Below are 23,032 nucleotides of genomic sequence, written 5' to 3' on the forward strand. Positions count from 1 at the left end.
ATTTCCATTCTGAATCAGAATAAATTGTGTTTTGCATGTAATGAACACATCAGGTAATTCATAATCACCACAAAGTCTGAGAGCACTAGGTGCATTGTGGAAACCCATTTCTGCAATAATACACAGGTACTCACCTTTATCTCATGCTCTCTACTTATCTCAACCTCAATGTATTACATGAAATATGAGTTAGCAGTCTTTCCTCAGAGAGATCTTATAAAAAGCTCTTGGACCATCATGTTATAGCTGACATGATAGCTTTGTATCCTTACTCAATGGATGAATATGAGTGGAAAGATTGTGGATAATATAATCCTCCTGAACCCCTCTCCAAGATGGATGACTCCCGACACAGAAAGATCATCGTTACTAAAAGAATGATTTTCAGGCCAGTAGCATTGAGAGTCCTAGTCAGATTGTTCGAAAAAGAAAGTCTGAGGCCACGTATCTAGACAACTGAATTAGACTGTGCATTTTTATAAGAGCCTTTAGTGTATGCAACGATACTAAAGACTAGAAAAAATGTTTGGATCAGATTCAGAAAGTTTATGTCTAACAAACAACCTAGGACTTAACATCTCTCATCAGCTCCTGGATGAGCCTGTTCATCCATGGACCTGTCCCTGATCAGCCATTTTAATCTTAAAGTTAACAGACCATTAGTCCTAGCATGGAAGATGCTTCTGAAAAGACCTGTGATCATGCCCTACTCAGTAATGCAATAGGAATGAGGCTCACCCCACTAGCAGTACTTTTGCCCTCAATAGTTTATTTTATTATACAGAAAAGTTCAAGAGACATCATGAAAGATTAATTTGGACATAATTTTTTATCTATAAATCAAAAGTAGCATTTGAAACATAATTTATAATTTAATAAGATCTACATCACTCGAATTTTTTTACTAGAGGTTTTTTTGACAGAAGAAAAGTGTAAGCTTAGGTATGTACAAATATCCAGACACACTGATCAATTTTAATTCTTTTAACTCCTGATTTGGTCTTGCACAATAATAATGAAACAAAGTTGAAAGCCTGTGGAAGAGATTATTCTACCAGGGAGCTGGGTTGCAGAGGGAAGCTGAAATGCTCAGGAAAGAGGCTTCCTTGGGCATTTGAAGCATTAGTCTGCCGCCGTGTTTATGCACCGTTGGATTTTCACTTGTCAGTATATCAGAATTAAGGCTGAGCCTGATAGATTGTTAACAGTGTCAAATTTGATTGTTGCAATATGTTCTGAATCATGGCTGCCAGGGTGGATCTTGCTGACTTTTGCATCTTCCTACACAAGTCTCAAAAGAATGATAGATGGGCATATTCTCTTTAAAATGTAAACTGAGAATTTATTTAGAAACAAGTGACACTTTAGTCAGTAGATGTGCATGAAAATATTCCACCTACTGGTGAGACCCAGGAAAAATCTCTCTGAATTTCATCATCACCAAAGAATGTAGCATTCAGTGTGATTTAGATTATGTTTGAGCAATAATATATTTTTAATAAAAACACTTATTGATAAGTCATTAATCTAAACATCCCAATGGTTGAGAATATTAAAACTATGAATCACCTGCCAAGAAAATACCTATTTTAAAAACAAAATCATCTTACAGAAAAATAAGTGACTATTTAAAAAAGAAAACAAAATACATTCACAAATTTGCATGTTTTCACTTTTAAAATATTAGCATTTTAAAATGAACTAACATTTAACTTGACTGTTACTTCTCAACCATGGCTATTCTCTGTGGGTACAATTAGAATAATTTAAGCTCTAGGATGAGGTAACAGAGATTTAAAGTGATTAACTTAAGAATCAACAGGTAAAGGTAGACAGATAGATTTGAATGATAGATATAAACTGTTATGTGTTTGCATCAGTTTAAATCCTTACAGACAACTAATACAAAATCAAAGTAGAAATCCCATAAAATAATATCCTATGCTTGGGTTAGGGAACACAGTACCCAGCACATAGACAGTAGTGCTAGCACTGAAGTCTGGCTGAATCCAGACTACTTGTTTTTTTCAAATTCTGTACGTGCTTTTTATTTTACTCTGTGCATGTGCCTGCACAGGCATGTGTGTGTGTGTGTGTGTGTGTGTATCTGTTTCTCATTGGCCTCAGAATTCTCTTCACAGTGTTGGGCAAGTTGTTTGAGCTGGATTTCTCATATGTGTCATACTAAAATGTGATGTTCATTAACATGATGGCTCCTGGTTCTCTTCTAAGCCTAGGAAGGTTCTATGCACAATTATGTTGTGTCAGTGTGCCCAAGCAAACCTATAAATTGTACTCTAGTTGTACAATTTCTAACTATTACTTATAGTTAGGGACCCCCATAGGAAACATGTGTTTCTTTTTAGGGTGATGGTGAAAATAATCCACCAAAGAATTCCAATTTTGGTTGAGTAATTTTGTAAACACTTTGTGGAAGCAAAAATTTATTATTGAGTGATTTGGGGGAGAAGTGAAGGAAATCTCTTTTCTGGCATCTCAAGCTTTTAATTACTGGGAGAAATAATGGAAGAGAAGATTAAGAATTGACCAGTTATATTCATAGATTTGTGCTACTTTAAGCCTTCATTAGAGATGCTTCTTATCTGAGTCTGTACTGGATAACCCAGTGGCTCAAAACAGTTCAACATGCTGAGAATAAGTGACTGTAACTGTTTAGCCATAGAGTGTGTATCGAGGCATAGAGTATGTATTTGTTTGTATATATAAATATGCATTTAATGTGTACACACACACACACACACACACACACACACACACAATATATTTTCCTACCTTAAGGCTCAGGGACCATTAAGGAAGATGGAACAGAATGAATGCTCCATGGATGCTCCTATTGGCAACTGTGGATGTATAGTGATTGCCCTGTACCATAGAGTGATGAGGAATGACTTACATCCTTTCATTGTACCTCAGTTCTTCCTGCATACTTCTGTTCTTTCCACAGTTTCAGGATTATAATTATATTACAATTGCAATATAATTTTGGTTGAATTTCATACACCAGTGCATGCTTTTGTACATGAATATAGTGATTTATGTTAATATTTATTGTTACATTCAATGACAACTCAGGCACCATTCCAGAGAAAAGTATTATGATTATGCTTCTTGGAGGCACCACTTTTGAGGTAATGGCCTTCATATAAAAGTTTACTTAGTTTTCACTTTACATCTAAACTGAACAAAAATAAATGCAGAATCCTTTAGAACACCAATTTTTATAGCAGCTTAGATAATTTGCCTTTTCCTTTGAAAAGGTTGTCTATTCTCTTCCATTCCTGTACCTCTCCTATGGTCTCATAGAGCTCTGAAGTTCAAACATGACCTATGGGTACATTTCTTCACTTCTTTGCTTTTGCCTACATTTCCTGAATGAAGTACATTTTCTTTCTTCACTTTATATCATTTTACAAAGAAGAACGCACTGGAGAGAGTTCCTGAGTGTTATGTATGAGAGGGTATCATGAAGGTTTGAATTTCTAAAACCTTTGTGATCATACTTGATTGGTGATGTCAGCAGATATGATGGTCTATGTCACCTGTAAGTCTTCCTTCAGAATCTTGAAGCCTTACTTTATTTGTTTAATTTTAATTCTTTTGACAATTTCATACATGAATAATATATTTACATAATTTCTGTTCCTCTATTATCCAACTCTACCTTTCTTCTCCATTCCTTCTCAAATTCATTACCTTTAAAAATGTACACAACTTTTTGAGACCACTTAGCATATCTTGAATGTGTGAGTGTTTAGGGTTGACCACTTGGAAATGTATAATCTGCCATGGAACTCCTCTTGGAGTGACTAAACCTTTCTCTCTCAACAGTCATAACTGTCTATAGTCTTCATCTATGACTAGCTCCTTGGTGAGATTTCACTGTCTGTTGTATGTCAACTGGTGGTGTCACTTTCTACTCTTGTTTAGGCAAGCATATCTTTGAGATTCCATGGGTATAAGATGAAAAATCCATTTCTTACAGCAGATCTCCTGATTCTTTGCCTTCTATAGTTTTTCCACTCAATCTTTCATGATGTTATGATGGGTTGTATTGTACCTGTATCAACTAGGCACTCTATAAACATGGGTTTTCTACATTTTAATCAGTTGTACATTTCAATGGTGAGCTTTCTTCTACAAAGGGAATCTTCTTTGATGAGAAGCATGACTACACTTACCTGTGGTTACAAGCATAAATATTAAGAATACAATTGTTACTTCATTTTCATTCAGTTCAAATAGTATTACCATTGAAAAATGTTATATATTGTTATAATGACTCTCTCTATGTATACCTGCTTAGAAATTTAACATTTTTGTCATGTTCTTTGAAATTGTAAAACTAAATGGAATATATAACACACTGATGAGGACTGTTGAGAGATTGGTAAGAATTCCAGGAATGAATATGAGAATTTTAAACAGTAGTATATTGTTTCATTATGTGTTGTATTGATAGACAGTGTATTGATTCATTATGTGCCCCTTTCCTGTAAAGATAAAACAGTAAGCTTTATCTTCAGGTCAGTGACTGAGTGGGTAGTGATTGTCAGGACTTACTCCAGAATCCTTGGATGTAATTTGTAGATAGTGATGAGGTTACTTTAACTTAGCCTTGTTTTGTTTATCATGCCTTTCTGCCCACTGTGTAGATGTCTTGTGACTCCCAGGATGAACAGCTATTGACTTAAATTCTCTACATGTAAATTCTTACCCTAGAAGAACAAAATGAAGTGTCTAAACAGATGAAATTGAGAGCTGATAAAAATATTGACTTTTCTACAAATAGCTCCCTCTGATTTCCTCCAGAGTTTCATAGATATTTGTGGTTACTTTGCATAGCATTGATGTTCCATAGTTCTGGAGGTGCTGCTGTTGTGTTTCTCTATGCATATGTTTGCTTATAATACATGTGTATGCATGAATGTGTGAGTGTGAGTATGCAAATGTCATGGCCTGCATATGAAGGTCAGGAGACAATCTTCTTGGATACTCTATGCCTTTCCCCTTATTTGAGGCAGGCTCTCTATTGTTCTGTGGTACTGCAGGTTAGCTGACCCCTGAGTTCCCAGCTCTTTCTTTCCCTCTTGTCATACTGTGATTACAGACCGAGATTCCCAGCTTCTCCATATCTGGCTGTTTCTGGGGTCAAGCACTTTGCCCACTCAGCCATTTCCCAGCCCATAAGGTTTTAACTGATGTGAATTTAACAGTTGCCCTCAGTGAAAGTGTTTGGGATTTTAGTTTTTCAGGAAAAGGGGGATAATCTAAGCCCCATAAAATATTCTAAAACTCCTTGAAAAATCCCTCTATTGGTCTGCTCCTTTTGGAAGTTTGTAATTTAATTTATTATATTCTTGTGATGTTTCCTGATGTCGATGTCACAAAGATCAATTCATACATGCATTACTAGGGTGCAATGGGAAGTCCTTACAATTCTTTTATTTTTAATTTTCAACTGCTATAGAAATATGACTTTTTGGTATAGAACATTTTACTTCCATGTTACATAGTAAAATATTTTAAGCTAGTAGAGGTAACATTGGGGTCACTAGAAATAAAGCTTATTTGATCACAGCACAGATGGCTGCATGACTGATAAACTGTGCTGTTTTCATTTGACTTAGAATACAAGCACATTTTCTAATAATAGTGTAGTAACTGCCTTAAATCATTTGTACAATATATAGTTGAGAATGTATACATTAGGAGCAAATAAATAATTTGACTAATATTGTAATGTATTAATTTAAGAAGCTTCCAATCAAATGCAGAATAGTTCTTAGATATCACATTGAAAAATAGATGGCTTAGCTCTGAAGACTTTGTGGATTCTGTGTCAAAAGAATGTCATGTCAGCTTTGAGAGCTAACGGGAATAAATGATCCACTGGTATTTTCATATTTACTATAAAATTATCATGTAGCTATTATAAACCCGAGGTTGGAGTTCTTAGACTTCTGGGCATTGTAAGTTTTTTATGGTGGTGTGCAAGAAAATGAGGATCAGCTTGAAAAATATCCATCCCCCCGGCAGACATTCATCCTCCTCTAATCTGCCACAGTACCTCTGGACTTCTCCTATATTGATAGCCCTTTTTATACAAGTGAATTCTGAAAGCTGTCTCATTAATGCACTGAATGGATAGTGGTGTTTAACCGATGCCATTTGCAGGTCTCCCTTATCAACGTGTAATAATCCATCATGGGAGTCAATTTCATTCCTAGGCATTTCTCACTGCAGAATGTTTCTCCTAGAAACCAAAGCTGCCCTTCCACTTCTCTTTATCATCACTCTTCCCCTCTTCCACAGAGAAAGTGCACCTGCCTTCTCTCTCCCTCCTTTCCTTTCCCTCACTCCGAATAAAAGCCTGCTGGGCTCATCTTTACATGGCTTCTGATGTGTTTGACAATCACAGATGCCTCTCTGGGCTTTAGCTTATGGAGTAAGCAATGTAAGGTGTGAGCTTTTCTGACAGATTAGAAGGTGCTTGGTAACAAGGGGAAAATCAAATCAAATGCTTGTCACAGGGAATTCCAAGTTGTGTTGGAAGGCAGAACAGGCATGAAAGAAATATTGCTGAGTGAAGGTGAGAAAGCAATCTACTAAGATGTAAATAAGGGAAAATAGCTTTGGCTTGGGAGACTGTAGACACACTGCTCCTCTAAGGATCTGGACAATCTCTGTATTTTGTACATCATTAACAAAATACCATGCACATTTCTAAGATGCATTACAGTTAAAATAGTTCATGCTTATAATTAGTGGAAGTCTATATAGCCAATTAATTTGTTCAGGGTGGGAAACATTAATGTACAAAGTAGGTATTAACTCTGGTTATGTAGGCTCATGTTAGACAGTTACAAATGCATTGAAAACATATCTAAGTAAATTTTGTACGTAGAGACAAAGATGAGTAGATGAACACAGTGACACTGGGGGTGACTAGTCAGTGTCACTGTATATGGCATTTAAAAATCCCACAGAGTATGCATTTTCTCTTAGGATAAGGGACCTTTTGTATGCTAAAACATTATAAAAAGGGAAACATAGTCCATATGAACTTTTCAAAGGGGAAAATTATAAGCAAATGTCAGACTATAAAGGCAGTGATTCAAGCCATACTAGCGGGAGGAAATACAATTACATATTAGCAACACTAGGCAACAAGGCCAGAGGATCTCTCTTCAGATCAAGAGAAGCTAAGCCACCATTGAGTTTTCTTAGCCATCAAGCTACAAAAGCTAACAAAGCAAGTTACCTACAGTGACAGGGTTTTCTTTTCAAGATTGGAGATAAAATGTGTCTTCGGAGAAGTATTTTCTTTTAGTCTTTATTTTGATTTAGAGAAGTCCTAGATGATGCAGAGACATGGAAGAACAATACGATACATTGATCAGGTTCTAATAAGTCATTTTGTAGAGATGAATGGCATGGTTAATGAACTGGTTTATGTCAATGGTTAAGGTGATTAAATGACAAGGCATCCAGGGCATCAAGGAGACATAACCATGTGAGGACATCTCCAGAGGATTTAAAGAAAGGAAGACTCACCCTGATTATTGGTGGTATCATCCCATGGGCTAGAGTACTATGCTGAATAAGAAGGGGGAAAAGAGAAAGAAAGCTGAGCAATGGTATTTCCCCTTTTCAGCTCCCCTGTTAACTGCTTTGAGGGCAAAGCCACACACATTAAAGGATTTACTGTTTACTCTGTGTGATTGTGTACAAGAATTACTTATGTTTTGATTTTATAAGGGTTAACAACTAAGAGAGCGACTTGAGTTGAGAAGAGATTTTGGACTCTGAAATTTAGAAGGGTGTTAGGACTATTGGAACTTTTGAAATAAGAGTGACTACCTATGTTTTGCATTAAGAGATGGCTATGAACACATAGTGGCCAGAGGTGAGTATTATGGTTTACGGTGATATATCTGGATGTCACATTGACAAAGGGTGGTAATCAGATAGTTAATTTCAATTTCCAAACTAAGATTGTTAAAAACAAAACAACCCATTAAATTAATGAGGCACCCTGGTGAGTGTTCTAGATGGTGTTTCCAAATATGTTTAACTTTGGAAGAAAAATCCACCTTTAATATGGATGCAATCACCCTAAGGGCTGGGAAACCAAACTAAATTTTAAAAAAGGAAAGGAGAAAGCCAGTTTAGCAATCTATTGTTTCTCATTGGCAATGTTGACCAAGCTGATGCTGCTCTCATGTCTTCCCCACTATGATGGACTCAGTTCCTTTGAACTTTGAGCCAAATTAAACTCTTCCTTTCTTAATTTTTTTTGGAGGGGCCAGGAATTTGATTACTTTAATGAGAAACATTGTAGAAATACTATACTCACTTTTCCAATGTACATACTCATATTTATCTTAGACAAGAAATAAACTATGTTACATATACCTATTAATAGATGATAGCCATGAAACTGACATGTGTTAAAGCTACAGAAAAATGAATAATGTTTATAAAATATGTCAAGGAAAATGCCATACAGGGTCTGGTAGAGAAAGTTCAGACAATATAATACCTACCACACATGTATGAAAACTTGTGCTGGATTTCCAGCCCACACCATACACCTGTTGTATTGAAACATGCTTTTAGCATCTATGGAGCTTGCTTTTCATCCAGTTCAACCTAATTTTTGAGTCCTTGTCCCACCAATGAGAATACGTTTCTCAAACAATGTGTATGACTCCTGTGGACCAGTAATTAAAGTTCATCTCTTGTATTCATACGCCTGCAAATTCGCATGCTTCTACCCACTTACAACTTCTTTTCCACAAATGCCTATCATTCAGCTATACTTTAAGCAACAGTTACCACCGAGCAAAATTACCTATTGTGTATATATAGAGAGATATATAACTATTGTAAGAAAGGTGAAGCTTTATAAAAATATTTATATTGAGCACAGTTTTAATTATGATATAGACAAAGAGCAGGATTTTCCCAATTCTGGAGAAAATGGGGATATGTTACAGGAGGGAGGGGCAAAAGAAGACGATAAAAACAAATACAATCAAACTACATTGATCAGAAATATGAGTATGACAATTTTCACTGTACAAAATATCTATAATAATAAAACAAAAATTAAAATGAGTGCTGCTAGGTGAGCTAAATTCACAGAGATATGGTTGTGATATATGTGTGTGTGTGTAATTTTGTATATATGTACTTTAAATAGTTCCTATGGTGAAAGTTTTCATCTTGTTTTAAGTCTTTATGAATTGTATGTGTTGTTTTAAAACTGTCATACTTTCTCAATAAACCTTAAATCTGATCTTTGGCTTGGTTGTCCCAATTGCTAAAATGGATGAGCTGTGGAACCGTCTTTATTGCCTCCAGGTGAACCAATTCAGCTTCTGATATGATTGGCCACGTTTGCAATGAAGCCTTTCTCTTTACACGGGGAAAGCAATCTATATGAGTGGGGGTTGAATTCTCTCTTAACACAGTTAAGCTACTGGCTCCAGGGATCTGAAACTAATGGTTGCTCTGGTGGTGATTCTCTTGTATGTAACACATTTGAGCAAGCAAAGAAGTGTAACGAGGAGAAGTAAATAGGACAACATCAAAGTGCTCTCTAGAGAAGGATGCTCACACAAACGGAAAGTGCTACCCTGTTACTCACCCTCATTGCCATCTTTAGCTCACAGTCTCAAGGCCCCCCCTGAACTGTGGATAAGTGGAATGGATTTCAGAAATGCAATTTATGTTAACCACCTTTTATTTCTCTGTAGATGACAAACTGGGCTCTTGACAAATCCCCCTGCCCCTCCCGTGTGGCACACTATATGCTAATTGACCAGTTAGTATGAAAGCTCTCAGGTGAAGAAAGCGTGTTTATTACTGGGACGCCATTCCAGCTCATTTTCATAATGATATTTTATGATGATGGAGCTAGAGAAAAAAGGTCTGTGACACTGAGGAGACATTGGAGGTACTAAGAAGCAATATGTTTCTATCTCGCCACCCTAGATTTGTGCAGCATATGTACAAGGTAGCAATAAAAATGGAATTAAAGCTGATGAGACACAAATGAAGCAACAAAAAAATTATAGTGAACATGTCAGATGCAACCAATATACAGATGGTGTTCGCTGCACACACACACACACACACACACACACACACACACACACACATTAAAGTTCTACATATTTTATAGGCCACATTTTAGATGATAGGTATTTGCAAAATGGTGGGAAAGGAGAAAAAGACCCATTGAGCATCACAGAAGTTAACAATGCATTTAAAACGTGAAGAAATAAAAACCACACATATAGTATTGAAAACCAAATTCTTTCTGGAGAGCACAAGAATTATCCTCCATTGATTGCCTCCAAGATGAACCATAGATAGAGGTTACAATGTAAAGCCTCCAGCTATTTGATCCAAGCTCTTCAAATTATCTAGGTAAAGAAACTTGACCACCGTTGGGCTCCTTCTTCATGAATTGGAACAATGTACACCTCAGAGCTTTGTTTTGAGGATTAAATTTGTCAATCCCTGAAGAGAATTTAGTATTGAATTGTCTATTCACTGAAACAGATGAAATTAAGCAGGTATATTTTATGCTTATAAAAGATTTCTCAATTCCTGAATGTGACAAGATTCTAAATTCATGAAGAGATTAATTGCATGGAGAGACCCAGAGTCTCGAAACTTTTCTACAGAGTATCAGAAACCATGGGCAAAAAGATGGAACTGAACACTTATAGTCCAAAAATGAGGAACTTACTTGGTACTGGTCAGAGTGGTATTTCCTATGTCATACAGGAATTTCTTAAAATGATTCTTCATCACACAGAACTGAGGTCTCAGGATCTTTTCCTACTGTCACTTACTCTGAGTCTCTGGAGGTAAATGGGAATAAAATTAGTTACATTTGCCAAGCTTGGTTGACTACAATTTTTCTTCACTAGACAGCTTATTGTTTTTATGTCCCAAAAGACACAGTTAGGAATTGTTAATGGAGTGTGATGGTGTATTGCTGTCCCTGCAGGAAAGTGAACATAACTATGATTTCTAACATTTAATTTTTTAATTAAGATAGGAAGATTATTGTCATCCAGCATCAAGTACTTTGCCTGGATTGGGTAAATAATGAATATTCTGTACTTACTGAAGGACTAAGTATTGGCATCAGAAGCGAGCTTCCGAATCCAGTGTTGACATCACCCATAGGCAACAGGGACACTGTATATTGTTGCCATGGCAACCACCATACCTTCACCTGCCCACCTTCACCTGCACCAGCAGTGTGTAGCAGTTTTGCGTAGGGTTATGTCACAGACCAAATAAAAGGCAGAGCACCCTGACATTCTCTCTCTTTTCCTTCTTCTTTGTCACTATCTTTTGTCCTCCATCCACACCCAAAAGACCCCTTTCTGGTGGAATTGTGCTGGCCTGGTGTAATCTGTCTGGAACAACCACCATTCTAACACAACACTAAGAAAGACTAACCATTAATCAGTCTTTTTCCTTTTGGATCAGTGTTGCTTTATAGTAGAAAGTAAATCACTTGATTGTCCTTTTTGTATTTAGTTTCTGGGATTTGGGTGATGTGTTCAGAATGTGTTGGGGGCTTGGAACTTTATGCTATCTCCATTTGACAATTTTATGTTGATTTTCCCTTTCCCTGAATTTCTATCAAAACCTTTAACTCACTTAGCTACTACCAGGACCATTCAAAATGGCAAGGTCCTTGAGGACCACTGAAGCACCATTATTGCTTGCTACTCACTGAAATGTATTTATATAATCAATAACACATATAAATGTTACTTGGAAAAGTCTCAACAATTCAAAATTATGTAAAAGAAGCAGTTACATTTTCTAGTACTTGAGTGTCACTTTCCTTGTCTATTTTATGAGCAGAATGTATATATAAAGAAGTCTCCTAGATGAAAAGGGTTACATAATGCATGTTTTCCTATACCTACCTTCTTTACTCTTAAAATACATCCTGTGGAATAGGTTGTTGTCTTTCAAATACATACATACTTACACACACATACATGAGTACATACATATACACATTCATATATACATGCATACATACATACATGTATACATGCATACATATTTCCTACTTAAAATTTTATGAGATTTCAGAATAGATGTCATACCACAGAAAAGGAACCAACACAATCACAATCATAATTTTATAGTGCAAAGTTTGTGTAGGGGAGGATGAATTGAAAAGGATTCTAAACCAAGAAATAGGAACTGGGAGCCAGCAAATGATTCTTAGGTTGAGATAAAGCCCAGAGAAGCAGTGAGTTACGTAGGCTCTGGGGATGAAAATCAGGATGACACAATGGGTTTCAAGTGACCAGGTCACATATTTATGTACTGACAGCCATGATTTAACAGATGGCGCTTAATGAGATATACACTGTTATCTGTCAAAGTCATTCTTAAGTTTCTGTTATTTTTATAGCTTTGCATTTATTTTTGAGAATGCTCGCACTTTTTAATATTATTGGAAGGCCACAGACTTGTAGATTTGTGTAGGTTAGTTTACCTTCAGTCTTCTCTGGACAAGAATTTAGCCTAGGGAATCTTCTGCAAAGTGTCTTGGCTCTTTCTAGCCCCAAAATCTGAAATGTATAAGATGCTTGCAAGCACCCTTGTGGGTTGTGTTTTGGGGCAGTAAGGATTTTAAAATCTCATGGTTATTTCATCTGCTCAGGACATCAGGAAGTTTAACACTCCCTAATGCTGTGCTTGTGACCAATCATATTTTCTGCTTTTGCAATGTCTCCCTGTACTCACCACCTGTCAGCCCTGATGTGCATTAACGAAGGCTGTGGCTGTGGCTTATATGCAGCCTGTCATGTTTGAAGAGGTGCATGACACTCTACAGTTGCTGCAAACTGGAGGAAAAGATGGCTTTTGAGCACACCAACTAATTGGTGTCGGATCATATCACCTGGAATTGCCAAGAGAGGCATAAATCAGAGCAGCAAAGGGTTGTACCTGTCTCTGCCCCATCAGGGTGTACATGGCATTTCAAAATGACCACAGTTCAACATCCCAGACCCCCACATCAATACCCCCAAACCAAAACAAATTGTGCTTAAAATCGCCTTAATCATTGGGTCAGACAAATTTCAAGGTCTCAAATAGCTAGGCTCATATAATTGCTACAAATATTAAATTGCCTTCTTTCTAGTCATGAATCCTAAGAGGAATCTGCTGTAGTCAGATCTTAAACTGGGGGTTTATTACGATAAGGAAGCAGCTCTGCCTCCACTGAGTCCTCCTCTTCACTTTTTTAAAAAGTATTTTTAAAGGAACTTTGATCTTCATGCGCTTAAGTTACCCATAGTTTAAATATAAGTATATATGCTGTGTGATGTGATTCTTCTGTATGGCCCTGTATGTAGATATCTTGGTATGAGAAATTGCCACATACAATTATCAACTACTTTTATTTCTCACTGAAAAACAAGGAACATAGTGGAGCATATATCCTTGTTCTATATAGGAGCATCTTCTGGGTATATGCCCGGAAGTGGTATAGCTGGGTACTCAGGTAATGCTATGTCCAATTTTATGAGGAATCACCAGACTGATTTCGAGAGTGGTTGTACCAGCTTGCAATCCCAACAATGGAGGAGTGTTCGTCTTTCTCCACATCCTTGCCAGCATCTGCTGTCACCTGACTTTTTGATCTTAGCTATTATGACTGGTGAGAGGTGAAATCTCAGGGTTGTTTTGATTTGCATTTCCCTGATGACTGAGGATGTTGAACATTTCTTTAGGTGCTTCTTGGCCATTTGAGTTTCCTCAGTTGAGAACCCAGATGTCCTCAACAGAAGAATGGATACAAAAAAAAATGTGGTACATTTAAACAATGGAGTATTACTCAGCTATTAAAAACAATGAATTTGTGAAATTCTTAGGCAAATGGATGGAACTAGAAAATATCCTGAGTGAGATAACCCAATCACAAAAGAACACACATGCTATGTACTCACTGATAATTGGATATTAGCCCAAAAGCTTGGAATACCCAAGATACAACTCACAGATCACATGAAGCTCATGAAGAAGGAAGACCAAAGTGTGGGTGCTTCGGTCCTTCTTAGAAGGAGTAACAAAATACTCATGAGAGCAGATATGGAGACAATGTGTGGGACAGAAAATGAAGGCAGGACTATCTGGAGACTGTTCCACCTGGGTATCATCCCATGTGCAGTCACCAAAGGTAGATGCTGATGTGGATGCCAGGAAGTGCATGCTGACAGGAGCCTGATATAGCTATTTGCTTAGAAGTCTGCCAGAGCCTGACATATACAGAGGTGTATGCTCACAGCTCACCATTGAACTGATCATGGGGTTCCCAATGGAGGAGTTAGAGAGAAGACTGAAGGAGCTGAAGGGGTTTGTGGCCCCATGGGGAGAGCAACAATACCAACCAACCAGAGTTCCCAGGGTCTAAACCATCAGCCTGGGAGCATATAGGGAGGGAACCATGGTTCCAGCTGTATATGTATGGGACAATGGCCTTGTTGGGCATAGGTGGGAGAGAAAGTCCTTGGTCTTGTGAAGGCTAGATGCCCCAGTCTGGGGGAATTCGAGTGTGAGGAGGTGGGAGTAGATGGGTGGGTGGAGGTACATCCTTATAGAAGCAGGAAGAGGAGGGATGGGATAGGGGGTTTCTGGGTGGGGGGGAATGGGGAAAGGGGATAACATCTTAAATGTAAATAAAATATCCAATAAAAAACAGGAAAAGAATAGTGGACATTTGTCTCAAAGAATCAGTTAAATTTTACCCACATCCTTAGAACATCATGGTGAGTGGAGGTGGTTTCCACCCATCAGGGCCAGTATTGCTCAAGACGTTATAGCTCCTTCTCTTATACACCAAGAACTGATCTGATCTCATTTCAGATCCCCTTTCTTGGGCTTAGCATAATATTCTGTCAGGATAGTTTATAATATGTATTCTGATCTATAAAGACTACCAGGCATTTCTTATTTGATTGCATGATTTTCAGGTTTTTTTTTTTTTTTTTTTTTTTTTTTTCTCACCAAACTACACATTCCTTGAGGTGACAGAGAATACTGGTCACCATAGACTTATCAGGGCCATGCACATGATAGGTTTTCACCTAATGTTTAACATGACTTATGAGCACCATGAATATGATAAGTGGTCACTTAACCTTTAAAATAGGAAGAGCAAGAGGGAGAAAAGAACAAAGGAGGGAAGAAGAAGGAAGAATGGTGAGCTTCATTTCATGAGTTTTCCCTTAGTGCTTTGCATTTACAGAATCTTAGAACCAAGTACAATTCCATTGTGGTGGGATTCTCTGCTGTCACTGCCCCAAAGGAATGCTTTGCCTTCATCCAGCATTTGATTGCAGGCTCAGGTACAAAAATGTTCCTGCTGTGCTGACGGTGAATGGAAAGTGGCAGAGCATCCCTTTCATTGCTTGTGCATTTGGCACACTGTGTCACAAAGAAAGGAAAGAGCCAGGAGGAGTTAGAGCTAACAGTTCTGAAGTTGTGGGCATGCATTTAGGCTGAGGAGGGGGAGCCAAGAAAAAGCAGCAGGTTCTAACTTTAGTTCTAATTTCACTGTTGACGTTGTTGGCTTACTGCGTAGCCGCCTGTGTCAGTATGGCTGCCAGTTTTAAACACTCACTTAATTAATTTAGTCAGAGATTTACAAGAAGAAAAATGAAAGAGAACTAAGCCAAGCGCTTAACTTTGACTCAGAATGAATTACCTGATTTCTTTTTAGAGAAAAGCTCTTTAAGCTTCGCAGATGCATTGGCAGGGTCTCCCCCACCCCCAGCCGTACCCCCGAAGACACATCTCAATATATGCTACTTTGGATGTAACTTTTAAGGGATATTATTCTTTTAGTCTGAACTTGGGAAGTTTGCAAGAGGCCTTTTTTATTAACCTGTTGTGGAAGCTGCTAATACAGTAACAGACCTGTGTTTGTGTGTGTGTGTGTGTTTTCTTGTGTGTGTCTGTGTGTCTGTCTGTGTCTATATATGTGTGTTTCTCAATCTCTCTCTCTCTCTCTCTCTCTCTCTCTCTCTCTCTCTCTCTCTCTCTCTGTGTGTGTGTGTGTATGTCTGGGTGTGTGTATATATACCCACTTGGACTGCCTGGCCAGTGAGCTTCTGAGGTTCATCCTCTCTAATTCTCCATTGCAGAGATTATAAATTCTTTCCACCAGCTTAGGATATTTAAAAAACAAGAGTTCTGGAGATTGTAGTCAGACCACTGTGCTTGCAAGATTATGCTTTGTGACTGGGCTACTCTCCTAGCCCCTTCACTGATAGATAATTCCATTACAAAGAGTTTAAGGAGGATACAGGAGTTTGGATTTTTATCTTTGAAATGCAAAAAATCATTCTAGGCAGGGTTCATCTAGACCACCTGTGGGTGCCAGGTGGAAGCTGTCCTCTCTAGGTATATTCTGACATGCAGAAATTTCACCTTAGAAACTTCATAATGCAAGAGGTCACTGGGCTTCATTCACGCATCCTGATGTGAAGTTATTGGCCAGTAAACCAGATCATCGTGGAACTGACTAAATCATTCTATCCACTTCTTTCTGCTTCCTAGTCCTTGTAATCTCTGTCCTAAGTATTCAGAGGACAAATACAGACTGTAGTAAAGAAGACAGAGCTTATTATACAGTAGTAACACTCTCAAGGGGTGAGAATGATCAGTGAAAAATGTATATATTATATATATTATATAATTGTTTATATATATATGAACATTTATATAATATATATAATATATACATTTCCATGCAATATATTCTGACCAAAGTTTCCCTTCCTCTAACTCCTCCCAGATTCTCTTTCCTTCCCAATCTACCCAACTTTATACTCTGTCTTTATTTCTTTCTTCAGAAAATAAACAGACAAAAAATGTTAAACAATGATAAAACCCAGAATTTTGAAGACAGGAAGCCCAAGTAAGGCACACGCACACACACACCAAAACACAAAATCTGAAACTGATATACAAGCAAAAATCTAGTAAGACAAAAAATGCCTAAACAAATTTATATATATCAAGAAATCTTAAACAAAGGAACAAACATACGATACTTCTTACCAGGATTCCCTGGCTGGAAAAGAATGGTAGAACCTTACTGGCTACTCAGAATACTATGTCTCTATCTAGATCCAAAAATAAAGCTCATATTCCATTGTGTTGACCACTCTCCAGAGTCCTGGTGTTTCAATTCCTATTTTTACAGACTTCTGATAGAGAAGACAGCAGAGAGGCATCTCCAATGACCTTCCAGTCTGAAGGCATCCACCAAGTCCAATAGCAGTCCTAATAGGACATAATTGGTAACATTATTTGGATGATGAACAAGCAATCTATATGGTACATCAAGGTAATTGAGTGAGTCTCATATACCTTTGAGACTGTTTCCAATTTGGTTTTCTTCTGATTTGGTTTCTTCACAGTAATCTTTCCATTTTATACCAATCAGAATGGCTAAGATCAAAAACTCAAGTGACAGCACATGCAGGTGAAAATGTGGAGAAAGGGGAACAGTCAACCATTACAGGTGAGGGATATTATTAAAGGGTTGTAGCTTTGGGAAGGCTGAGAACCCCTTGTCTAGAGCCTTATGAAGTATCCAACTTACTTCTGTCACACAGCTCGTACCTCCTATCCCTTATGGGCTTGGCCAAGGTGTCAGTTCCTTTACGACAAGCCATGCTTGACTCTCAATCTGACATTTATGAACCTCTTCTCAGCTATCTTAGCTTCTTTCACATATCTCCATTTAGAATTTATTTTGAAGGACATCAATGATTTGCTCAGCATCTCTCCCACTAGGTCGTGAGTTTCTTGAGATTTGTATGACAATTGGTAATTCAAGGGCTTGCATGTATATGCAGTGCTCGATCTAAATGAATGAACTGGACGTGAATGCCAAATAGTAAAAATATCTTGGTATATCAAAGAGTGCAGTGTGATACATAAGAATCACATTACAGCTAAAACAATGGATTAGCACTTAAGTGTACTTGCTGCTCTTGTAGAGAACCTGGGTTCAGTTATATGACAAAATGTCCCGCAATTATCTGTAACTTCAGTTTCAGGAGATCGAGTACCCTCTTCTGCCGTCCACAGGCATCAAACATACAAATAATGTACATACAAATATGCAAGCCATGAATAATAAAATTTTAAAAAATCTTTAAAAATAAGAACTCAAAGTAATCTTGGAGAATATTCTTAAAACACTTCACTTATTTCTTTTGCTTTTTGAGATTTTGTTAAAATTACACCATTACCACTTCCCCTTTCTTCTTCAAAACTCACTCATACACTGCCTTTCTTTCTTTCTTTCTTTCTTTCTTTCTTTCTTTCTTTCTTTCTTTAATTAAAGGCTTCTATTTGTCATTAACTGTTGCCACATGCATATATGCAGATGTATATACATTCATATTCCTAAATAACAACCTACCCAGTCTGTATAAGATTACATGTATATATGTTTTCAGAGCTGACTGCTTAGTATTGGACAATCTATTGGTGTGCTGTTTTCTGCAGAAGACTATTTCTTCTGCTTCCAGCTTTCCATAGATTTTCTTGTAGGATTGAGACTTCCTGGGATTTCTCCAGTACATTTTATCTTGTCTATTGTTGTTTTCATTCAACTTATACTTATGATTTTGTTGATCTGTTATGTTTGGCCTTGAATGATAATTCCAGAGAGTTTGAGTGGTATCCAGTACATTAACAATCCAAAAGGAGCCCAGGATTAATAAAATACGGAGATCAGGGTATATATTACAAACTCATAAGCATAAGGGAGTGTACAGATCAACAGGACAGAGGTTGAGGGTATTCTAGTGTTCTTAGCTTTAACATTGAGAATGTCAGCTAAATATAAAGCTGATTTTATTCTTGCGGCCTTCTCAGTGATATCTCATGTGAATGAGGTTGTCTTCTGACCCCATATACAGGGATAAGTGATAATGATCTTTCGTCTCATAAAGATTTCCTTTTCCTTTCCTTCACTTTGAAACACTATCTTAGGTATCTCTATTTCATGATTTTAGATCCCACTTTTCCTATAGAATACCAAAAATAGATGTCAATCCATGAAGGTTTTAGTTTAGTCTGTAAAGAAAGAAGATACCTCGATGAACGCTAGAGTTTTGCTGTATGCTATTTCCACAATGTCATGGGCTAGAAGTTCAGTCCTCTGTGTGACAAAGTTTAGTTGGTTAGATCTTGAGACAGTGCTTAGAATGTAGAGGCTGCACTTATAGCAAGGATTACAGTACATTCTATAAAACCAGGTAGTTCCCATAAAAACTAAGCCATTATCCCCCTAGGCAATGGGCAAAGACACACCTTGACTGTGATGTTCTTATCTCAGTAAGGGGCAGAGCAGATAGAAGTCCTTTGTTCATCCCACCTTGATGACCAAGGCTGTCTCATGCCTAGGACTCATAAAAATCAAATTATATCAAATTCAGGCAACCTGGCATGGAATGAGGAAAGCAGAGATATGTAGACTGCCATGCTACACACAGATTTGCCTTTCAGCATAGGATGCAAGAGTTCTGTAGACACTTGCTTGGCTCCACTCCACACAGAATGGATGGAGAATTTCACCCAGGGACCTGCCATCCCTGTGGGTAGACTGAAGCTCCAGTCACCACAATCCATGAGTGTCTGGTGGTTGGATGGGAGAGAAGAAGAAGTGGAAGCAGCTAGAGTATTATGAAGAGAAATAGAACTGGATACTTGAGGGTGCAGAAGAGAAGCCTGTTGTGAGTGGTGAGCCCCACCCCCTGGGGCTACAGTGGGACCATGTGGATATCCAGGGGCTGTGAATAACAGGCTCCAACCAACACTGAATGTGGCATTCTGGAGAACTAGTCTTATCTCTCAACAGCAGCACTCTGGAGAGTGGGCCCTGTCCTCAGGCAGCACAGTGGAGCTGGCCCTGTTGGTGGGGTTGTGGGTGAGCTGGCCTCCAGGAAATAAGTATGAGAGACCTGACCCTTTGACTTGTCTGCTGTGGGGTGGCATGGATGCAGAGGTAATGTTCTCCCTTCCATTGCTACCTCTGTCAGTTGAGAAAAGCTGCCCAGAGAGACATGAGCTCGGGAGAGCTGGCTCTACCCCTCACCAGCTGCAGCACTAGGGAGAGCAGACCCTGAACCTCACCTGGACAGCACAGCCAAGCTCACCCTGGTAGCCAAGATGCAGGCGAGCCAGCCCCACCATACATCTGCTTTGAGTGGTGTGTTGCAGTGATGATGCCTTCTTCACTCTACCCTTGCTTGCCCCTCATACCTGCAGCACCTAGAAGAGTCAGCCCTGCACCTCACCAGGACAGCACAGTAGTGCTCTCCCTGGTGGAAGGAGAACAGTTGAGCCAGCCCCGAGGTCAGAGCAAAGCTACCACTTGTCTGCCTTGCAGTGGTAATGATGCAAGGATGATGCCCTCTCACACAGTTTCTCACCCATAGTTGAGAGAACTGGCCCTGAGGTCATGAGAAAGTGTGAGCTGTCCCTGGCCTCACCAGATACATCACTAGGGAGAGTGGGCCCTCCAACTTCTCTGGGTAGCACACTAGAACTGACTCTTCCACTCATCTGGCAGGAGATGAGATAATGCCTTCTTCCCTGCCTCACCCCTTTGCCACCTGCATTAGCTAGAAGAGTTGCCCTGGGGTCATGAGAGCAGGAGAGCTATCTTTGCCCCATTAATGTCCATAGAACTTTAGAGAACAGGCTCTGTATCTTGCCTGGACAATACAGTGGAGCTGGCCTTGAAGCTGAAGATGTAGATAAGCCAGCCCTGGGATGTGAGAGCAGGATAGGAGCAGGATAGTTGGCCCAGCCCATCACAGGCTGCAGCTCTTGGGAAAGTGAACCCTGCACCTTAACTGGGCACCACAGAAGAGCTGGTTCTGGAGATGTAGGTGGAGGTACAGATGCGCTACCTTGAGTTGACCCTGACTCCTGCCATCGTGATATTATGTGGCCTTGCCAGAGCAGTACTGGTGTACCACCATGGTGGTGTAGATAAAAGCCTGAACACGGAGAAGCTCTGTTATCACCCAGGGCTCTGACTTGGCCCACCCAAATCTTTATCATTTTCAAATGGATGTGCCACGTGAAAGGGTCAGTCCTGCTCTCCAAAAGTTGCAAGATCTCCATGACACAGGGCAACTATGGCATCGCAGGGAGGAATCCACATGAGGATCCCATACTGATGGTGTCACAGAAGTCAGGGATCTTGAACTTACTACAATGAATATTTACAAGTGATGATGTGTGGACAGAGGGGTATACTGTGGGACACACTGTGATATGCTACAGCTTCCACGATGAGATGTTTTCTATGCTTTCTGGTGTTGGTGTGTGTGTGTGTGTGTGTGTGTGTGTGTGTGTGTGTGTGTGTGTATGTGTTATTTGGAGGGAGGTTACAAGAACAAATGGTGTCTATGAGGGTGATGAGCAGGACTGGGCTGTACTATGTGAAACTCAATAAGAATTATTAAAAAGTTTTAAAAAGAGAAAGCCATTAGAAGCAGGAGAGCAAGGCTTCCTTGCCCATTCCTTTGCATTTTCTGGCAAACCTGCTTCTTCTCTAAGGAGCTGCGTTCCCTGTCAGGCAGAAGTGCAGATCTGAAGGCCTTCTCCAGATTTGTAGCACAGGCTGTTTCTACTTCCCACCCACCAAAATAATGAACCAACATAATGAATACCCTGCCCCCCTTTTGGAAAGTCCTCAAACTACATAGTTTGATTTAGCACAATAAAATGGGCCAAGGCTACTGTAAAATTAAGATGGAAACTTAAAATGAAGAGCAGAGCTATAAACAATATGGTGAATGGGAGTAAAAGTCAGTCATCTCTTAGATTCATTTACTGTCATCATTTCTATTTTGTAGATAACTGAGTGCGATGTAAACGCCTTATGCTCATTTTTTTTTTTCCTTTATTAACTTGAGACTTCCAGATGAGCTTTGAAATAGAAGAGTCAAGGTTGGGAAGACTGAAGTGGATATGCACAATGGGGAAATGAATTAACAGGTAAGCTCACAAGTCAGGTGGGGCTGCTTCACACTTCCTAAATTCACGTTCAAGCCATTCTAAGCAGTCAGCGTCTTTGACTGTAAACTGATTCCTTGTTCACAGTTTTTCTTGTAGGCCTCTCAAATTCTACATAAGCCTTGTTTCTCTGAGATCTGGAATCTCAGATGTGTTTACATTGTACCCAACATTAAATCTAAGTATGGATCATGTGTGTTTTGGTGACACCGACTGGGAAGTCTAGCCCTAACATTATATTTAGATGGAATAAAATGATTTGAAGTTCTTATTGGCAAAATAAAGACTGCCAGTAAACTCAGAAGCTGCAGCAAGCAACTGGGATTCCCAACTCCCTTCAGCAAATGTTCTTTGAAACTCTGCAATGTTTAAAGGTCAGCAGGCTTGTAGGGAGAGGACTCACAGTCAATCATCTATCTGTTGATATTATTCCTTATCCAGACTTTCATATCTTAAGTCCATTCGATCATCCTTCTATGTATCTAGGTCAGAAACATCATTCTAAACCTCCTCCCAAGCTGCCCCACTCATTAGTCATGTCTGACTGTTTGAAGTCTTTAGTGGCTCCTACATTCACATGCACCCACCCCTGACCCTCCTTTTTACAGAAACCTCATTCATTCTTCCTATTCTGTTTAAACTAGCCTTTTAACTAAAACATGAATAAAAGTAATGTCAAGTTTTAACAGTTGCCTGTAATACAAAGTTTTGGAGTCTTGGATTTTAGTCTCAAAAACCTAGGTATTAGTTTCTCAGCCTTCCAGTTTTATGTCTCTTTCACGTCTCATCCTTTGTATCCCCAGAACTTCTCCAGATCCTATCCTGTGTGTGGATTTCAGGGTTTGTCCTCTGGTACTTACAGACCTTCACACAGCCTCAATTTTCCAACCCCCTAAGC

Source organism: Arvicanthis niloticus, chromosome 1 (assembly GCF_011762505.2).
Source record: "Arvicanthis niloticus isolate mArvNil1 chromosome 1, mArvNil1.pat.X, whole genome shotgun sequence".
NCBI classification, from domain to species: Eukaryota; Metazoa; Chordata; class Mammalia; order Rodentia; family Muridae; genus Arvicanthis; species Arvicanthis niloticus.